This window comes from Strix aluco, chromosome 10 (assembly GCF_031877795.1).
Source record: "Strix aluco isolate bStrAlu1 chromosome 10, bStrAlu1.hap1, whole genome shotgun sequence".
Classification (NCBI taxonomy): Eukaryota; Metazoa; Chordata; class Aves; order Strigiformes; family Strigidae; genus Strix; species Strix aluco.
Genome location: NC_133940.1, coordinates 13094728 through 13115151, shown reverse-complemented (window position 1 = coordinate 13115151; position 20424 = coordinate 13094728). Strand labels below are relative to the sequence as shown.

The window sequence follows — 20424 nt, the reverse complement described above, 5'->3', positions numbered from 1 at the left end:
TTCTCCCATACCTCAAGCGAACTTACCCATGCTCCCCAGCCCTTTATATTCCAGAAGGAACATACAAGCTGGAAATGCCAGAATGACTCAGCAGCAATGACACTGAACTCGCAAGCAGAGTTCAAGCAGTTTACACCAAGATGACTCATTAAAATACCTTGACATCTGAAGATGGTTCCTAGAATATGCAGCTCTACTACACCCACTTACCATATGGAAGGGAAATTTTGAGTTAGTTTAGATCTTACAGAACAAATCAGAGGCAAAAAGTGTAGCTTTGTTGAACTAGCTGGGATCAGCTGTTACACCTGTGAGATGAACTTAGATATATGGGGTATTTTTGATTCTATTATCAACAACGCTAACCTTTAACATTATTAGTGGCTAGAAATCTTCCCAAATAGTCAATACTAAGAACAATGAATTAAAATTGAAATCACAATTAAATGGCAAATAGGATGACATATCTCCATATCTGTGTGGAGATGAGTAATTCTTAGAAGTGACTGTATAACTTCAGTCAAATTTACTCAAAATATCATAACTAATGATAAATAAAAATGTATTAAGCTTTTAGAAATGCATTCAGCCATCTGGGTTAGGACAGATTTTCTTTTGTTTTCATCAGCTGATCAAATCAATTAAAATTGATAGCAAAGTGCCAGATAATTTCAGAATCACTGACAAAATGCATAGATTTTTATTGTGAATTATGTTGATACTAGGCAAACAATGACCACAGAATGAAAGTAGAATTCAATCTCCAACAAAATGAAGAGAGTTCACATTTCTCCTGTAGAATCCTCACATGACAATTACATACACTTGCACTCGTATCTATCAAAAGAGAAGCCAGACTGCATATTGCTCAGCCACTTTTCAAACTAACCTTGTACTGTGTCACAGAAAACTGTGGTACTTCTTTAATGACTTTAGCAACAGACTAAAATGAGGTCTATAGGTCCCGATTATCCTTAATAAAATGAATAGTCCTTAGTTCTGCAATTAATCTTGCTGGACTTAGATTAACGCGCTTGTAATTTTCAAGGGTTTATAATTTATACCCCTTTAAGGTTACATAATCAAACCTGACAGATTTCAAATAGAATATCCTCTATTAAAAGAACCAGAATCAGAATATATGTAACATTATTCAGAATATATGTAACATTACTGAAATGGTAACACCTTTGACCTCTGCAGGTTCAAAATCTCACTGCAATATTGTACACAACACTGAAGGGCAAATCCAGGAGGAAGCAGAAGGCAAGGTTCTTGCAGATTTCAGTAGTCACTCTACTGAATAGAGACCAAAGAAATGATCCATGGCCTATGTCAGTGATTAAAATTAAACTGGTAGGTTCCCTCTCTTATTATTACGTTCATGAGCCTTCACTGATTGCATGCTGCAAACAGTATCCTTGTTAACAATGTCCAATTAACAGTTCAAAGATTTAGCAGGTATGGTGACATTTACCAGAATTCCCTTAATGTCAGTGATTCAGATCAGCTGGTAAAGCAGTATCTTCAGAGGCTCTCATGCAGTCATATAGGTCATATACGCTATTCTCTAAGACCATGAATCTTTTTGAATCGTTCTTGCAAAACAGGATTCTCAACTTTTGTTAAAGTTACCAATGTGTAGTAATGTTACCCAGATGTATAGAAGTTTAAGGAACTGTCCTAAAACAAGGGGAGCGACTGACACTAGCCAAATCCAGACAGGTTCTGATTAACGGGATGCCTATGAAGTTGTGTCATGACTCAGTATTTGAGGGTTTTGCCCAAGCAAGGGCTGAACGAGAGAACTCAAAGATCTGATCTATTGATTTTAATGGGAACTGGGAGTAGGTCTCAGGTGCTCAGCACATTCACACTTTGACCTATATGCTGGATACAAAAATACTGCTAAAGCTGGAGTTTGGTTTTGTTAAACTACACTGGACTTAAGAAGGCCTGGTTTGGCCAGATCATTGTCAACATAAAAGACATATTACTCTGGATAGACCCAGGCAGTATCTGTGTTTGTTACAATCCCATGGGGACTCTGGACTACACACCACTCCACCTCAAATTCCTGTTGTACCAGAACTGGAGGAATGTAATGACTCTTATCCTGATAAACACCCCTCCTGTTTTTTAAAGAAAAACAGGACTTGCTACATATTGACGTGGTAACTCTGACCCACTGGGATATGGTGAGATCAAGTACAAATAACTGTTCTATTTTAATTTGTGTCAAAGCACTCCCAAGTGGGGATAAATTTTCAGAACAGGTCAGTTCAAAGTGTCACCACAGTTACTAGTTAAAAAAATTTTAAAATCCTATCCATTTCATTAGGTAATGAAACAGTATTTGAGCTCTTATGAAAACCTGGCCATATGTAAGTAAAACCTAGGTAAACATACTGGTATTACAGTGGACACGATGATAGTTAAATGTAGCAATCTGATAGCTGAAGTATGTATATGTGCACACAGACATGTACTAGAGGGAGGGAGCCTATAGTCTCACCTTTAAGGCTTGTAAGATAGTTCAGTTTGCACTTGTCCTTTTATCTCAAAATTTTAGACTGAAATTTTGATGATGGCTTCAGCAGTATACTGTATTACTCAGCAGTGTAGTATCAGCTCCCAGCTGTGTCCTGTATAAACAAAACAAAAATGTTGCAAGTAGCTATTATCAAGATACCTGAAGTATGAAATACCTATACAATGCCTTGCATCATACTCATCAGCTGATAAGGATTTTACAAGCATCACTTGCAGCACATGACCATGGTTTCCTTTTAACTTGTGTGCAGTTGAACCAGCACACTCCATAATCATTTCTCCTTGGGGCTGCAAGCATTGTAGCTGCAATAGTTCGGCTGATCCTTTTTCTTGTCTCCATCTAGTACTGCTCAGTGTTCACTAAAGCCTGGAAAGAAGAATGCCTTTTTTGTATTCAGTTTTCCCTTTTCATAACTTGCCCTTACACAGCCAGATTGCAATTTGAAGAAAAATTCTGTCTATAAAATACTGGGAAGCATCTTCAGTTTTGGAACACTAGTAAAATGAGCCCAATTTTAGACCTCGCCCTAGGAGACATTTATCAGAGACAGAACAAGAAGACTTCAATTTCATATGGCAGTAGCACTTTGCTTCCCAAAGTTATAGAAAAATAGAAGGAAAAATCTGAGCTACAACACAACTTCTAAATGTGTTCTAAATTGCACTAGGGGTCCATCAGAATCTAAAATAAAAAGGTACTGCGAGACTTAATAGCCATCGCTGTCCCCTGCTTCTGTCCAGGTCAGAGTATCAGATATTTATGTGTAACAGGAGCTGGAAAATGAGCTCCTTTCCATTGATACTCTCAATAAACCCAGCATTTTTAAAGTCAGATACACAAACAAGAAACAAGGAAGTTTTGTTTGTGAACAAGTTCTTCATGCGTTTTTGGTCAAAAGCAATTTTTCTTCCCAATTTTCAGGTGTCTGTTTTTTTCCCCAATATCTTTTCCCCTTCAAAAAAGAAAGAGACATCTTTTGAGAGTAGTCTAATTTAGTTTAAAATCAATTTTCATTAAAAATAATTTTTTATGAATAATGTTTGGATCAGCTATAGATGGAGCACTAACCACTTCACATTATAGATTTAATAGAGCTACTGAGCAAAGTTCACTCAGATGAAAGAGGCCTGCAGGGCTAGAAGTATGGTTTATATGCTGCCTGAAATTGTTAGTTCAGGTCAGCTTGTAGCATATTCTGAGCTCAATTTACATTTGGCTCAGGCTTGAATGCTGGGCATCAGTAGGTAGGCCACAACAATTAACTGGTTAGTGGGATGACTTAACAACAATCAAATGCTAAGTAATATTTCTCCAGGCCAAACATACCTGTGACCATTTAAGGAATCATTTTCCAGTGAAGAGCCATTTACTTCCAGCTGGAAGCAAAGAGTTTTGTCACTTGCTTTTTTTTATAGATGGAAGAGTTAAGAAAATCCTGTATGATTATTAATGGAGTACGTTTTACTTTTATTCCCTGAATACTGTAAGATATTTAGCATTGTCTGAGCAGCTGAACGGTGGTTCTATGATCTGTTGAGCTGGCACAATAGCTCTGCAGCAGTGAAAGCAGCATACCTTTCTTTGGACTTACCCTGCTCTCTGGGTTATCTATCTGTTCTGACTATCAAGTTCACCTTTTGCAGAGTTAATTTAATTAACTAGAATGGTGGAAGATGCCACCTTTTCTTACCCGCTATATACTTGGCAAGCTAAAATGGATCAAAAAGTGATCTTGCAAGCAATAGCTGGCAAATAAAGGTAAGTAGCTGAAGTTTATGGCTGGGATGAGAAGGGGAAGGAGGGAAGATAGGTGAGAAGAGAACCAACACGCTGTTATGCTGCTCCTGCCATGTTGTGAAGTGATACCTTGCGGCTGCCACTTGAATTTGACATACATGCAACCCACTACCAACGAACTGTGGTCCCTTTTTTTCTCCTGTGCTATCCTCAGTTGTGCATTCCCATCACTTCCTTTCTGCCTGCATTTGCGTAGATATTTGCTGAGACTGATCACAGAACTGATCTGGCTGAAAATCATGCTGTTGTTGGGTTGATTTTGAGTTCATTTCCCGCATCTATCCTGGCACAAGGAAGGTGATGGAAGCACACACTTAGGGCAGGACTGCCCCTTCTGGCAGCACCAGGCACTTAGGTCAGCTTACAGCAGCACACCCAGCAAGTCAAGAAGTGAATAAAAACTGGCTGCAGAGGTTTACAGCCATGCTGGGAAAACTGTGAACATGTAGAAATGGTTGCAGTATTGTAGCAGTTTTTTTAAATACTCTTCCAGTTTGTATAATGGAAGCACTTCTAGTTACACAGCTGAGGGTATTTTCAATACTTACATATATATTAAATCTATTTTGACAGTGTATCTGACTGCCTGGAAGCCTAATTTTATCTAAATTTATACCTGAGAAACCATACACTTTTCATATAACATCAATATAGTGAAATCACACTCATTAACTCACTGTAAACCATGATGCTTGTTGGCACATCTGCTAAACAAACCCCTTCCATCATCAGACAATAATCCACACTGAGAGCACATGTAAACTCACTGAAGTTTAGGGTGGTCTCTCCTAAATGTTGAACAAACTGACCTGATAATTTTAATCTCACATCAGACTAATTAGGCATTATTTAGTAAAGGCAATGAAGTTGGAACGTGGTAAATTTTCTAATGTGAGGAAAGAATGAAGTTCACTGTTTTCACTTTAGGAACATGGATAGCAAAGAGTACAGATGAAAGGTAACTCTAAAGTAGATTAATTAGGTTCTCACCACAAGTATAAACAACTGAATTGTTTCTTATTTTAATGAGACAACACTTGTTATTTTGTGAATAAGCATACTGTCTGCTAAGTGTTGACTGAAACCCAGACTAGGTTTTGAATTTGTACTGAAACCCGGAACCAAAAGAAACTATTTTGACCTGAGTACCACATGCGTGTACAATACAAAACACCACTGTAAATATAGGTGGGTTTTCATGACAGTTGAGTACTCTATACTAACTTAAACTGCAAGGACAGTGGTACCCTGAGTGTTCCCTAAAATATCAGTAACCCAACAGTCAACTGTTAAAATAGTGGCAAAACTCCCACTAACTAATGGAAGCCAAATCTGGCCTTTAGTTTTGTTTGTTTTGTCTAAATAGGGAATAAATGAAGTTTCTTCAAAATGTAACTTTAATCACTACCTCTGTTACACAGCCTCACTACTTAAGCTCCAGTTTTGGCAGGTATCTTGGCTAAATGTCAAACAATTCCATCAGCATTTTGAAGACAAATATTAGACAGAGACGGCATCTGAGATAATTTCCCCAAGCACCATTCAATTAACCTACTTGGCTAAAAGGTGATGCGAAAATCAATATTTTGTAACAGATGCTTGTGTTTCAGATGAAACTAATCAATAGGCATCAGAGCAATTTCAAATTAAAGACAAATACAGATAAAGTTACAATATCGAGCAGTTTAGGTACTAAATGTATTGCAGCTTAAAATAGCTCTATTATTTTGGGCAGGATATTCCTCCAGTTACAATTTCAACATATCATTGCTTTTATTAAATTAATTATCACTTTTCTAAAATAAAAAAAATAAAATTACTGTCATTTTGGGAGAACTCACAAAACAGATGCGAGTTCCCCCTGTTGGTCCTACAACAGCTGTTAACTGGAACAGTGCGTTAGGTTTCCTCTGAGTATACCAATTTGAATAGACCTGAATATTTAGAATATTGGAATATTTGGAAGCAGTTTTTCTCCCTCTATTCCTTTTAGCCTTGTACGTACACAATGAGATGAACACAACAGGAGACCCAGCTTGGATCCCAAAGGATAAATTTTAGGATCAGAGGGTGTGCTATTTTGTACCTACAAATAACGCAAGGAGACATTAAACATGCCAGTGAAACAAATACAAACAAACATGGCTGCTTGAACAATAAGAAAAGTTTCTTATTCACAAGCCTTTTAACAGGAAGGGTTGTCAGTAAAGAAGAGGAACTGTACAAAATGAGCTGATTCTCATTTGTGTTTTCCTTTATACTATATATATACCCTCCAACCAAATTTACTAAAGTAAGATATAGGACATGCAGAAGCACTTCCAGTGAATTGTCTTGGTTCCATAAAACCACTGTGACACTTCTGGCCATTGGCCTAGTTCTCTTTGGTTGCAATAGCAATTTGCTCTTTGGCAGCAAAGTGCATTAATAACTTACTTTCTATACTTAGTGGGGAGAAGATAAACATTTTTCCAAATAGAAAACCCCAATGTGTTACGTATGGGTTTCTTTGCATGTGAATTCTTTGCCTTGGTAGGGCACTGTGAAGGCAACCCCCTCTCTGTGGTTCCTTTGCAGTTGTCAGTGTAGATGTGGGATAGCCATGGAGATTCTGCAACTGTCGGATGTTGGTGTCACACAAAGGCTGCTGCTCATCTCTGCTCCCCAGGGACAAACAGTAAGGCTGCCATCTTTGCTAGGGAAGACTTACATGGAGGATACCATCTACTCTTCTTTTTCCTGAATATCCTCAGCCCTCAGCCAGACCAAAAGCAAAATGTAAGATCTGATTGTGAGTGCCCCTCTCCTTCCAATCATTTTAAGGAATATCCATTAAATGCTTGATCCATTAGATGTTTGATCCCAAGGATGAGAAGAAGGGCTTAAGAGCAAGCCCAGATGCAAGTTTCATTTTAACCTCTACTCTTTTACAGGTTTTATTTATTTATGGAGACCCAAAGCTAGGTCAGTGTATAACCTATTATGTAACAGCCTAATCTATTTTTCTATTGACAAGCTATTGACCTTTGGAATGGATTTTTTATAACAGAAAGCACGTGAATCTTCCCACAACATTTTTACAGCATTTACCAAATACTCAGTAGGATGGATTCTCATTCCCACTACAGTTATTAATAACAAACTGTACATTGCTGCAGTGTAAGTACTGATTCACCAAAGAACACTAAATCTGATTATTAACTCCCATGATTGTACTAGTCTGTCAGTGAGGAATTTATTTTAAAAACGTAGTAAGTATGGGGGAAATGCAAGCTGTGAGTGATTTATAAGAACCTTTATGATTTTATCACCAAACAGGCAAGAAAGGTAAATATTCAGAAAAAACAAGCACTAATTCTATAAATTGTTTTTCTGCATTCCTTTAGAATTTATATCAAAGCGAGGAAAGGGATTATCATCTTTAAAAATCCTATTTCTCCATGTTACTGTTCTCTTGAGAAGAGGTTTAAGAATATGAAGATTTCTCTTCAGAAAGGAGACAGCTAAACCAACTCAGTCAGAAACATGAGGAATTTCCTAGATGACCTATGGATTTATATTTCAAGGTTATTTTGCAGGGATACTGAGAGCTATTCTTTCCTTTTAGGCACTAAAACAGATCAGATAATAGGATGATTCAGGGTACTGGTAATAGGCCGTAGAACCTTTCACATTTAAACCTCCAATCAAATCCATCCAACTCATTCAGGGACCTAGGTGGCATTTATTATTGATCCTAGTTCAGTTCTCAGAAAGTAGACAATTTCCTCAATAAAGGTTCAGACATTGTTGTACTTGGCACAGTGTCCCAGTCAAGAAAATGAAGATACAGATAAGCTACCTATAGGTAAAATGCTCTCTCTGCTCCTGAACAACTTAAGAATATCTAAAAGACAAAGTACAGGAAAAGCGAGCACCTCCTGTAATCATGTTTTAAAAAATCAAGGTGAATATGCTCATAGAATTATAATAGGCTGTGTCCCTAAATTCTTATCTGTTAATAATCACTGTAAATCCTCTCCCTATTATCTAAATTTCATCAAATTAATACACCATTGTGCAAGAAATGGTTTCTTAAGGACTGAGAGCAGAGTATCCAAGAAACTGATAGAAGTGCCATCAAAACAGCCAAGAATAAACTAACATGCCAATGTTCTGTTGATTTATTCCAGAGCGATGCACCTGGACCTACCAGCTGTCATACATATTCCATCTGGAGCAACAGCTGTCTGCTCAATAGTTGTCATATTGTCTGACACAAACAATTGCTTGTTAAATTTGTCATCAGTGATTCTCTATGGGGTTTGAAATACTGGAAAATGTTACATTTTGTTCCTGTCCTTAGGTTTTGAACATTTTTTCTTACATAACGCTCAAATGGGATTTTGTGCAGCTGTGCAACTCTAGTCAATATTACAGGTCCTGGAGCACCTCCAAAAAGGTCAAGTTCAAGGTGGTTCACTGTGAGCTAAGGATACTTAAGTAAGGGGAGATGGAAAGTAATGTTTAGCACATCAAATTATGTGTCAGAGAAGATGGAAGGATCTGGTCAGATCGCCAGGCTAAAAATATGAGACTAAAAAATACACTTTATACAAACTATGGGGGAGAAGGAAGAAGGAAATTCCAGATCATCAAAAGTATGGAAGATGTTACAACAGTCAGGGCTGGGGAGTGACCTTAGAGAGTCATAGCTATGGGGAAAGAACAAATATGTTTATTAGAAATGTTATTAGGGAATGTTTTCACAGAATCACAGAATCGTCTAGGTTGGAAAAGACCTTGAAGATCATCTAGTCCAACCGTTAACCTAACACTGACAGTTCCCAACTACACCAGATCCCTCAGCGCTATGTCGACCCTACTCTTAAACACCTCCAGGGATGGGGACTCCACCACCTCCCTGGGCAGCCCATTCCAACGCCCAACAACCCGTTCTGTAAAGAAATGCTTCCTAATATCTAGTCTAAACCTTCCCTGGTGCAACTTGAGGCCATTCCCTCTTGTCCTATTGCTTGTTACTTGGTTAAAGAGACTCATCCCCAGCTCTCTGCCACTTCCTTTCAGATAGTTGTAGAGGGCGATGCGGTCTCCCCTCAGCCTCCTCTTCTCCAGACTAAACAACTCCAGTTCCCTCAGCCGCTCCTCGTTTTGCATGAAGCAGTGGAATTTGAATCCTAGATGAATGAAGCAGCACGTTATTACAGGGTTGAGCAACAGGGAGGACTGTGGTATTATTTCCTGCGAAGAAGATATTCAACAGGAAATGAAGCAACATTATTGTCATAGGAGAATGCTTAGAAATGGAGAGATAGACCTGAAAAACTTCCAAGCATGGACAAGCTTTGAAGATGAGAGTTGATGAAATCACCATACAAATGTGCGTAACAAGAAAACCTGGAAATTGAAGACAGTCATGTAAATAAGAACTGAGAGAACAGACGTGTACCCATCAAAATAGATGCTTTATGAACCTTAAGAGATAAACACCAGGATTGAGGGTAATGAAAAAAATAGACCAAGATGCATCCTGAAAAAATTGCTTTTAAAGTATATTCCAATGGGTAATAATGGAATCAGTAAAGCACATATTGCATGGGAAACCTAGTTAGCAGATATAACCTGCCAGGTACCTGCCAGACAATTATCCACTTAATTACTTCTTTGTAAGTACTGTTTGTGGCACAGGAGAATATGGCATGAGTGAAAATATTCAGCATGTTAACTTAAACTGCTCGTTACACACAACAAATCAACAGACACAAAAACTCTCTTCAAAAAACCTTTCAACTAACAGCATGCACTGTCAGAAGCAGGTGTGTTTTCTGAAACTCCAGGACAGAAAGTGTATTCTACAGAAGCAGAACAGCCCTGTCCTTGAGAATGACCTGCTTTCCTCTCAGCTGTATTCATCCATGGCTTGCTGATGCCTTGTAACAGATTTGCTTACTTTTCTGGACTAAGCTAAAGATTAAATAATACTATATAGACAATTTTTTAAATGATCCTTTTTGGATCAACAGTGTGGACTTATTATAAGTCACCCAAGATGTTATTCCTCAAAAAATGGGTTCTGCTTAAGCATCACTAAGCTTAAGGATTTTGAAAGGGGAATCAGTGGTGTAAAGAACCATAGTCAAATGAACAGCAGATATCTACGTCTCCATCATTCAGCTAAAGAAGGGTGAGTCTTTTACTGGATTTAGGTTGACTGATGCCGATCTGTATATTCACTGAAGATAGAAAAGACAGACAGAGAGATTGAAAAACGAAGAAAAAAATGCAGTCAGATTTTTGGGGTTTTTTTTCCATCAACATAATTGTTCCTCTTCTCACCGAGAGGTGGCACCTGAGCCACGCCCCGAGCGGTCGTCTTCACCCCACGCACCAGAGATGACAGCGCTGCACATTTCCACACTCCACTAATGATTTATGAGGTCAGACACAGGCTAAACATTCTTAGACTACCAAGCAGTATATGGTTTGTGACTGAGGTCAAACATCAGGGTAACATTTAGTCATCACATGTCAGAGTAAAGTCTAAAGGACAAAATTGGGTGCAACATACTTCCTACCAATGGAGAAACTTTGGTTTCAAAGAATAAGGAATGAAAAACTTGGAAGACATAGTTGTAAATGTTCACTACCATAGTCATACATCCATATTTAGTTGTGGATAGTGTGGCTTTCAGTTGTCTGGGCATTCATTTTTAATGCACTGATCACACTAAAATACTGATGAAACATGATCCTGGATAGTAGGTGTCAGAATTTCTTATCCCAGAACTACCTGTTTATTCACCATAGATGGGGTCCTGAAAGCTTTCTTATTTTGCAAAGCTTGTGAAACCTTTCAGACTGGGCTGGGACACTGATAAGAGGTTAAAAAGATTAGGGTACTGAGACAAAACTTTATCTTAAGTTGTTCTTACAAACTACATTTACCACACAACAACCAGCTTAGCCAAGTGCTCAGGCTTCCCAACACCAGCTGCATACCTCTGCAAAATTAGTAATACTAATCAACGGTAATGTAAATAATTTCATTCCAAGCACAGCACTCTATAACTGGGAGAGCAAAGAACCAGCAACCTCATGGAGTCCCACTGGGGTGTCTGTTGCAATCTGGTAGATCTTTGATGAAATGATGGTGAGAACCTGCAAAAAATCAGTCAGACTCCTCTAGAAGGAGAAAGAGGTGATACTTGTGTCTCTAGTGAAGATTCCAGCTCATTGTTAAAATAACCATTCTTGAGATAGAAGGAGAAAAAGGAGCGGGAAGAATATTTATGTAAAGGTCTGACAACACTGTAGAATATTTTTTCCTTTTGGAATTCAGTAGATTGTACAAAATGTTAGATATTTTCAAGAACATTATGGGGGAATGTTCTGGAATATCAAAATGTTTTCTTAAGCTATCTAAAAGAGGCTACACACATCCCACACAGAGCTACAGCTTTTTAGTATATTAGGTATCTGTCTAACATCCTAGCCATGAAAACAAAATGAAATAGTATTACTGAAATTTGGAAATCACATTGTAATAAAGGATCTACAAACACAAACACAGACAGTACCTTTGAGTGTCTCACAAATACAATTAAAGCAAAAGTATAGGAAAATATTCAAAAAGCAAGTTATTTTTGCATTCACAGATATCTGGAATAAGATTATGTGGCACTTAAGTACAGAATCGGAATAAACGCTTCCAAGTTCTTTTACAATTTCAAGCAGAAAGACAAGGTGGTAAAATGACAGTGATGGTATGCATCTTAGCATGCTCAACTGCTGAGAAAGAACAAAATGTGCCTACATTCACAATGATGATAATAATTTAAAGCTCTGGAGTATGCAATAGCCTGATAGATTAATACAGAAAGGGAATTTTGGTAGTATTTACACTAGATGCCCCAGACACTGAAGACTGTTGAGAACCAAGGGAATTTTGTCATTGATCTGTGAAGGCTTCTACAGCCATTGAGTACATACTTCTATTTCTCCTAACGCAGCAAGTTCTGCAAATAGAAGATCTCTTCCTCACAACTTAATGCAGGTTACAATGCTCGTCTTTTGCCAGGATGATTCACAGAGGCATTGTGCACTGAGCGCAGTGCTCACCGGTGCCCTGGTGTATTCAGCAATGTTCTATATTCAACCAAGACTGTGAGTATTAGTGTCAGTTGCTTTCTGGTTGGTCTCATTTGACAAAGGAGACAGAAATGTGCACAAGGGACATGTTCTAATTTTTATTTTTAGACAGATCTTTACAACCTTGAACAACTATCAAGAAAAAGAAGCCAGTGCTGTAAACAAACTCTGAACTAGAGATTCTAAGACAATTCTAATTCAGACAGTAGGGTCAGGAGACTGCAAAGGGTCTGTGAAGTAAAATGGATGGGGCTTCCTCAGTTCCATTTCTGCGTTGTCCTAGTGTGTCTCCTATAGCCATCCACCTGCCTGTAGGTACCATCTGCCTACTCTGTGAAAAATCTCAGTGTCAGTTCTTTACAAGTCTGTCTGACTTTTGAGACTGTACACATGCAGGTCAGAAATATTACAGCATCCTAAAGCAGGCAGTGAGAAATTATAACTTCACTATATCCCACTGAAGACTTGAACTATAATGGTAACATGCTGATTTACACGGAAGAAGGTTTAGAGGACACGATCCTAGAAAGAACAATGTTCTATTGATTGTCTGAGGTTACTTTAAATGTTTTCTTATAGCAGATTGTTAGGCTTAATTCTTTAAGGCAATTAGATGCTTGTATAAAATGGCAATAAGGTTAAAAAAGTCTGACATGGACTACATTAACTCCCAGACAAATTTCTGTGAATTTTGCAGTGATAGACCCAAAGTCAACTGAGTTACACTGGTGTACCAGTGTGGATGTTTTATGGTCCAGTAGTACAATTTAAGACAAATTAAACGATTAATGATTTTAGGCTTAGGGTAGGTGCACGTAATGTCTACTCATTTGAGAATGGAAGTTTGTAGACAAAACGTAATTTATTAACATGAACAACACCTCTGTCTTCCTGCATAATGTTTTAGGATGTAGCCACAACAGTCAAGATCTGAACAGGTATTACATGAGCAATTCTGCTGACTGCCCTCCTCTCTCCCTCCATTTTATTAGAAAAGAATTCACTGGTTCTATAAAAAAACAGGTGGATTACTTGTGGTCATGTGGTGATGATACTTCAAAATAAATAATTTTAGTTAAGTTTTCAACCCATAACCCCAAGTCTATATACTACTTTTTTAATGTGTCTTAGACTAAAGTCATAGACATAAGGATAGTCTATTTTGGGAAAATTCTAGCTGTGAAAAAGAGTTGTGAAATAACATAACTCCTTGAATAATAATAAATTTGCCATGTATTGAACTTAAGTCTGTATCTGTGTCCTCAAGCTGGCATGGCCTCTCTGCAATGTGTGACATCTGTTATTGCATAGGCCCTGAAATGGCACAGATTTACTTGCCACAACACTGTCAGCTATTCCAAATAAACTGACACCTATCTCTTGTTTGCACTGGTGAACATCCAGGCCCTGAAAACTGAGGTAACGTGGCTGCTTCCTAACAGAGGAGAGGGTGCGAGTGCCTTAAAAGCAAGCATGTGTAAAGGAGAAAATTTTAATTTGCATCCCTTAGTAAAATATGCCTTTGTATTTATAAGTCTAAATATGGAAGTTTGCATAGACAAAACAATTTGGACACAGGAAGAGAGAAAACATTCTGAGCAGTTACATTGTTGTAAATCCTGAAATCAAAGTAATTACTCACTGGGTTGGGAATCTAGCTCCTGGAGTACAGTCTATTTATTCCCTAATGAGGATTAAAGTTAGTAGCCTCTGTACAATGATTAAGTTTCATGATGAACTTGGAAGGAAGATGGTAACACTAATGATGAAGACCAACCTGCTTGCTAGGTCTACACCAGTGATTTGCAAAGGAACTGGTCCAGGTATTTGTCTCTCATCTCACAATTGTTTCTACTTACCTCATGGTATTTCAATTCTTGAGGCACTTTTGGAATGGAAACATAGGTTTCTTTCCAGATGAAAGTGATACAAAAAAGGAGATACACCCTTTTCACACTGCTCCAAGAGGGAATCCTCCCAGGAGTTACCCAGCACACCACCTATGCATACAAGCTGCTCCACTTTGCTAAGACCTCTCAGCAGCATAGTACAAAAAATGAGATGTAATCTGCTTCTGCCTGTTCTTTACTTTTCTTGTTAGTTCGTCTGTCAGAACTGGATTTTACATCTCTTCATTGATTCTTTCAGTTTCTTCTTTAGCTTTGGTGATCTTTTTGTGCCTTGTCCTTCTCAGCCTGCCTTCTCATGGACATTTCATGACAACCCCCTCTATTCTTTTCAGCACGTCCCCCCTCCCCCTTCATTCGCATATATTTCTCCATTTCATTTACATTTTTCCTTCTTTTCAACATGTCTTTGCTAGTATCCCAGCCACAGTTCCCCAAAGGTACATCCAGGAGCCAAACGATTTGGTTACATTGTGTTAAGAGACAGACAAGGCCTTTTTAGCAAGGAGGATTCTCAGGAGGTGATGGCTGACTGCTGGCTGCTGTTGGGTTTGATCAGAACAGGCAGCACTGCTGTGTTAAAAATGAAAATAGTTGTTCCAAGGATCTGCCACGTCAGATGTGTCCAAGAGACAATAAAACAGGTAAGATCTTCAGAAGGAAGAAAATGACGAAATGCTTGTTCTCTCCTGCTGGCAGAGGAGAGAGATTGTCCTTGAACTCTTCATCTCTGGAATTGAGGACAGCAGCTTGGTAAGGTGCTGTTGTAGTGCACCCATACCCTGGATTCACTGGTGACTGCAATATGAGAATTAGGGAAAATGAAAAAGATTATCCATGCCTGGGCAAATGGATTGCTGAGGACGTGTGAAGAGCTACACATCCACTGTTGGAATACATAGAAAGCAAGAAGGTAAGTAGGAACAGGGGGAGGAGCAGCAACAAGCAACATGATCTTGGTGTTATCAACATCAGCAAGAGGAAGCTCCTACCCTCCAGCCCTTGGCAGTGTTTGCTAGTATGGAGTCTGGCTGCTGAGATCATCAGTGTGGGACAAAAGTTTGCTACAGAGGCCCAGACTGTAAGGAGAGAAATGGGTTTTTTGGGTGCTTCTGAAATAAAGTAGATAGCAAACGGCTGTGTTCAGATTTGGTTGCTCTAGGTCAGACAGCACCTAGCACCAAATAACCTTTCACACTAATCCTCAGCAGAACTGTGAAGAAATGGGCAGCAACTGCTTCAGTACAGTAATTCAATTACTATGAAAACCACAGTCATAGATTTTACTGAGGGAAAATCACTGGGAGGAGTACATGACATTGTCATACTGTGGGGCAGAACACTAGGAGGGAGGATATCTTATTGCAAAGTGAAATGGTGAGGTAATGGTAACATTATTTTATAAACTGCATACACATCAGTGACAACTTTAAGCTTAATGTACTGGAATGTCTTGAAATAACAGAAAAAGAATTCATCTGACCAGATAACAGGCACAGAACACTGTTAATGACAATGCCAGCAATAAAACCAAGAGGAATTTTGTAGGCCTACACTGACCTGAGTTGCAGACCAACATTCCTTGTGTGTGTGTCAAACAGTTATTTATTTTTTCCTCCCTGAAAAGGTTAGTATAGGAAAATGTAACAACATGTCAGATTAATCTACCATATGCTATTGTCTGCTAGCAATGAAGGCTCATGAAAATCAGGCCCAGATTGTGCTGTACATTCTGTGAGAAAATATGTTGGAAGTTACTGAATGTACTTATAAATGTAGTGCAATACAAATCAAAATAGTAACAGTGTCCTGAGCACTCTGTTATTGCACGAGCAAAGCACAAGTCTTTGTACTTGCCAAGAGCAACACCTAGAAAATTGTGACTAGGGAAAACAGAGGTGTGGCCAGAACCACGTCTAGTACGAAATGATGATCTTGATGATCACATGGTGTGTTACTTTACCCTTTAATAAACTTTTCTGCATGGTAAATGGATGCACGTTCGTCAGTATAGAGAAGTTCTGCTAAAAAAAAAATAACTACCATTTAGCAGTTCCTGTCAACTAGTATTCTTTGGGGTTGTAAAAGAGCATGGCAATGGTCAGTTCTGAGAAACCCCAGAAGCATTACCAAATGATAAGCCCCTCAAGCTGGGTTGTCACTGAAGTTCATTACATGATGCCATGATAGTAATAATATTGCCACTGATTTCTGCAGGAGCCTGTTGGGTCGAAAGCCATCCTATGATCTCCACTGTGTTATTTGACCTCACCACTGGCCCAGCTGTTACAAAACTTAATGTTCATTCAGTATGTATTTTATTCACCTTATTTCACAGAATCACAGAATCGTCTAGGTTGGAAAAGACCTTGAAGATCATCCAGTCCAACCATTAACCTAACACTGACAGTTCCCAACTACACCAGATCCCTCAGCGCTATGTCGACCCTACTCTTAAACACCTCCAGGGATGGGGACTCCACCACCTCCCTGGGCAGCCCATTCCAACGCCCAACAACCCGTTCTGTAAAGAAATGCTTCCTAATACCTAGTCTAAACCTTCCCTGGCGCAACTTGAGGCCATTCCCTCTTGTCCTATTGCTTGTTACTTGGTTAAAGAGACTCATCCCCAGTACTCTGCAACCTGTTGTAGAGGGCGATGAGTTCTCCCCTCAGCCTCCTCTTCTCCAGACTAAACCCCCCCAGTTCCCTCAGCTGCTCCTCATATGACATGTGCTCCAGACCCTGCACCAGCTTCGTTGCCCTTCTCTGGACACGCTCAAGTAATTCAATGTCCTTTTTGGAGTGAGCGGCCCAAAACTGAACACAGTAATCAAGGTGCGACCTCAATTGCCTTATTTGTGTGTCTTTGCTCAGCTTTTCATGTTGCAGATCATAGAATCATCATAGAATGACCTGGATCAGAAGGGACCTTAAAGATCATCTAGTTCCAACCCCCCTGCCATGAGCAGGGACACCTTCCACTAGACCAGGTTGCTCAAAGCCCCGTCCAACCTGGCCTTGAATGTTTCCAAGGATGGGACATCTACCACCTCCCTGGGAAACATGTGCCAGTGTTTCACCATCCTCATTGTAAAAAAATTTCCTCCCTAGATCTAGTCTGAATCTACCTTCTTTCAGTTTAAAACCCCTCATCCTATCCCTGCACTCCCTGATAAAAACTCACCCCCCATCTTTCCTGTAGCCCCCTTTAGTTACTAGAAGGCCACTATAAGGTCTCCCCGGAGCCTTCTCTTCTCCAGCCTTAACAATCCCAACTCTCTCAGCCTGTCCTCATAGGAAAGGTGTTCCATCCTCCTGATAATTTTTATGGCCCTTCTCTGGACCCACTCCAATATGTCCATGTCTTTCCTGTGCTGGGGGCCCCAGAGCTGGACACAGCACTGCAGGTGGAGTCTCACGAGAGAAGAGTAGAGGGGAAGAATCCCCTCCCTCGACCTGCTGGCCACACTGCTCTTGATGTAGCCCAGGACACGGTTGGCTTTCTGGGCTGTGAGCGCACATTGCTGGCTCACAGTCAGTTTTCCATCCACTAATATTCCCAAGTCCTTCTCCACTGGGCTGCTCCCAATCCACTCCTCGCCCAGCCTGGATTTGTGCTTGGGATTGCCCCAACCCATGTGCAGGACCTTGCCCTTGGCCTTGTTGAATTTCATGAGGTTTGCTCGGTCACCCCTCTCCAGCCTGTCCAGGTAGGTCCCTCTGGATGGCACATCCCTTCCCTCCAGCGTGTGACCGCACCACACAGCTTGGCGTCGTTGGTGAACTTGCTGAGGGTGCCTCGATCCCACTGTCCATGTCACCAACAAAGATGTTAAACAGCGCCAGTCCCAACACCGACCCCTGAGGACGCCACTCATCACTGCTCTCCACTTGGACATCGAGCCGTTGACCGCAACTCTTTGAGTACGACCATCCAGCCAATTCCTTATCCACTGAGTGGTCCATTCGTCAAGTCCATCTCTCTCCAATTTAGAGACAAGGATGTCATGCGGGACAGTGTCAAATGCTTTGCACAAGTCCAGGTAGATGATATCAGTTGCGCTTCCCTTATCCACCAGTCCTGTAACCCCATCATAGAAGGCCACCAAATTCATCAGGCAGGATTTGCCTTTAGTGAAGCCACACTGGCTGCCACCAATCATCTCCTTATTTTCCATGGGCCCTAGCATGGTTTCCAGGAGGATCCGCTCCATGACCTTGCCAGGCACAGAGGTGAGACTGACTGGCCTGTAGTTCTCCGGGTCTTCTTTTTTCCTTTTTAAAAATGGGGGTTATGTTTCCCCTTTTCCATTCCACGGGAACTCACCGGACTGCCATGACTTCTCAAATACGATGGATAGCGGCTTAGCCACTTCATCTGCCAGTTCCCTCAGGACCCGTGGATGCATCTGATCAGGTCCCATGGACTTGTGCACCTTCCGGTTCCTTAGATGGTCTCAAAACTGATCATCTTCTACAGTGGGCAGTTCTTCCTTCTCCCAGTCCCTGCCTTTGCCTTCTGTGTCTTGGGTGGTGTGGCTGGAGCCCTTGCCGGTGAAGACTGAGGCAGAAAAGTCACTGAGTACCTCAGCCTTCTCCATGACCTGACCAATAAGCTCTCGGTCAGCTCCTCATCCATCCCCAGGCAGAGGTCCATGCACTCCAGCTGGTCACTGACATAGAGGGTGACACCCCCTCCTTGTCTCCCCTGCCTGTCCTTCCTAAAGAGCCTGTACCTTTCCATTCCAACACTCCAGTCATAGGAGCCATCCCACCATGTCTCCATGATGCCAGTAAGATCACAGCCCTGCAGGTGTGTGCACATCTCCAGCTCCTCTTGGTTATTGCCCATGCCATGTGCATTTACATAGAGGCATTTAAGTTGGGCCCCCGATGAAAATTACTCTCAGGCTCTGGGCATCTATTGCTGGCACTGGCATCAAGCTGGTATTTGTCTCACAGGCCTTTCATGACATTTGCTCCTCCCTCTCTAGAGTCAGCCTTGACAAAGCCCTCCCACCATCTTCTAGCTGCTTTCAGCTGTGCTCAGGAGGCAGCATCACATCACTTTTTATCACAGTACTGTGTCTCACAATCTTTTTACTATCATCAGGACTGTTTCTTTTTTTATTATTTTATTTTTTCCCACCATGCATTTTTTCTCTTGGAATTTTCAAGGGCTTGATTTTGTAAAATACTGAGAACTTTCAATTCCCATTGGCTTCTGTGAAACATAAAGATGTCAGCACTATGTGGGACAGACCCATTAAGTTTACACAGGCTTTGCACCTGCAAACCCTCAATGAGTTTGAGTTGTTCCACTGTCAGGATGTGCTTTTCTTTAGACATTCCAGGTGTACACTTTGACAGCAAATATTTTAATGTAACTATTTTAAAAGTTCTCTTCTGTTTTGTTTTCTGTTTTCTTTTCTACCTTATTTTTCTTTGTGTTTAACTTCTTAGACTTCTGAGTTTCTGTGCTTTCCCAAAATACATCTACTATATTTTACCTTTTCAAATGCTTCCTGTAATGCCATCTTCACTCCACCTTTCCCTAATAATGTCCTTTGAAATTTCTTCTCATTCACAAACATAAGTGCTTTTGCATACTGTAATGCTGTCCAAGCAGTGCTTTCATTCAAGTGGAGGAAGAGCTATAACTTGACTCTCCTAAATGCTTTAAAACATTTAGAACTTTAAGAAGCAACAGAGACATCAGGCTGATGTTTCCTATGTCCTCAGCCTAAGGGCAGAATAAAATGTGAGGACATTTGGAAAAGTTTCATATTGCTGCTTTTTAGATTTTGGGGCCTGAAAACTAAATCGTGTTTTCATCATTAAAGAATATTTTTGATATTTTCCTTGACCACAAAAATAGCTTCACTGTTGGATTTCCTTTTCCTTTGAATCTATGTATCAATTAAGGAAGTTGTAATTCTTAATAAATAAGCACATAGACCAAAGAGGAACCAGTGCTACTCATTGTTTAGGGAAATAATTTGGCATTTAGTGAGT

The 20424-nt window shown here is 40.0% G+C and overlaps 1 long non-coding RNA gene across 3 annotated transcripts in view; it reads right to left on the bottom strand.

Annotated features, from left to right (window-relative positions):
- Nucleotides 1-970: 970 nt before the first annotated feature.
- LOC141927910 (uncharacterized) overlaps nt 971-20424 on the bottom strand; it is a 68020-nt gene continuing 48566 nt past the window's right edge. For 2 of the 3 annotated variants that reach the window (XR_012624619.1, XR_012624621.1), the window contains one exon: nt 12585-15204. This is a non-coding gene — a long non-coding RNA (uncharacterized LOC141927910). Of the gene's footprint in view, nt 2646-12584; nt 15205-20424 lie in introns of those variants that run through there. The other variant, XR_012624620.1, reaches the window with a different exon arrangement.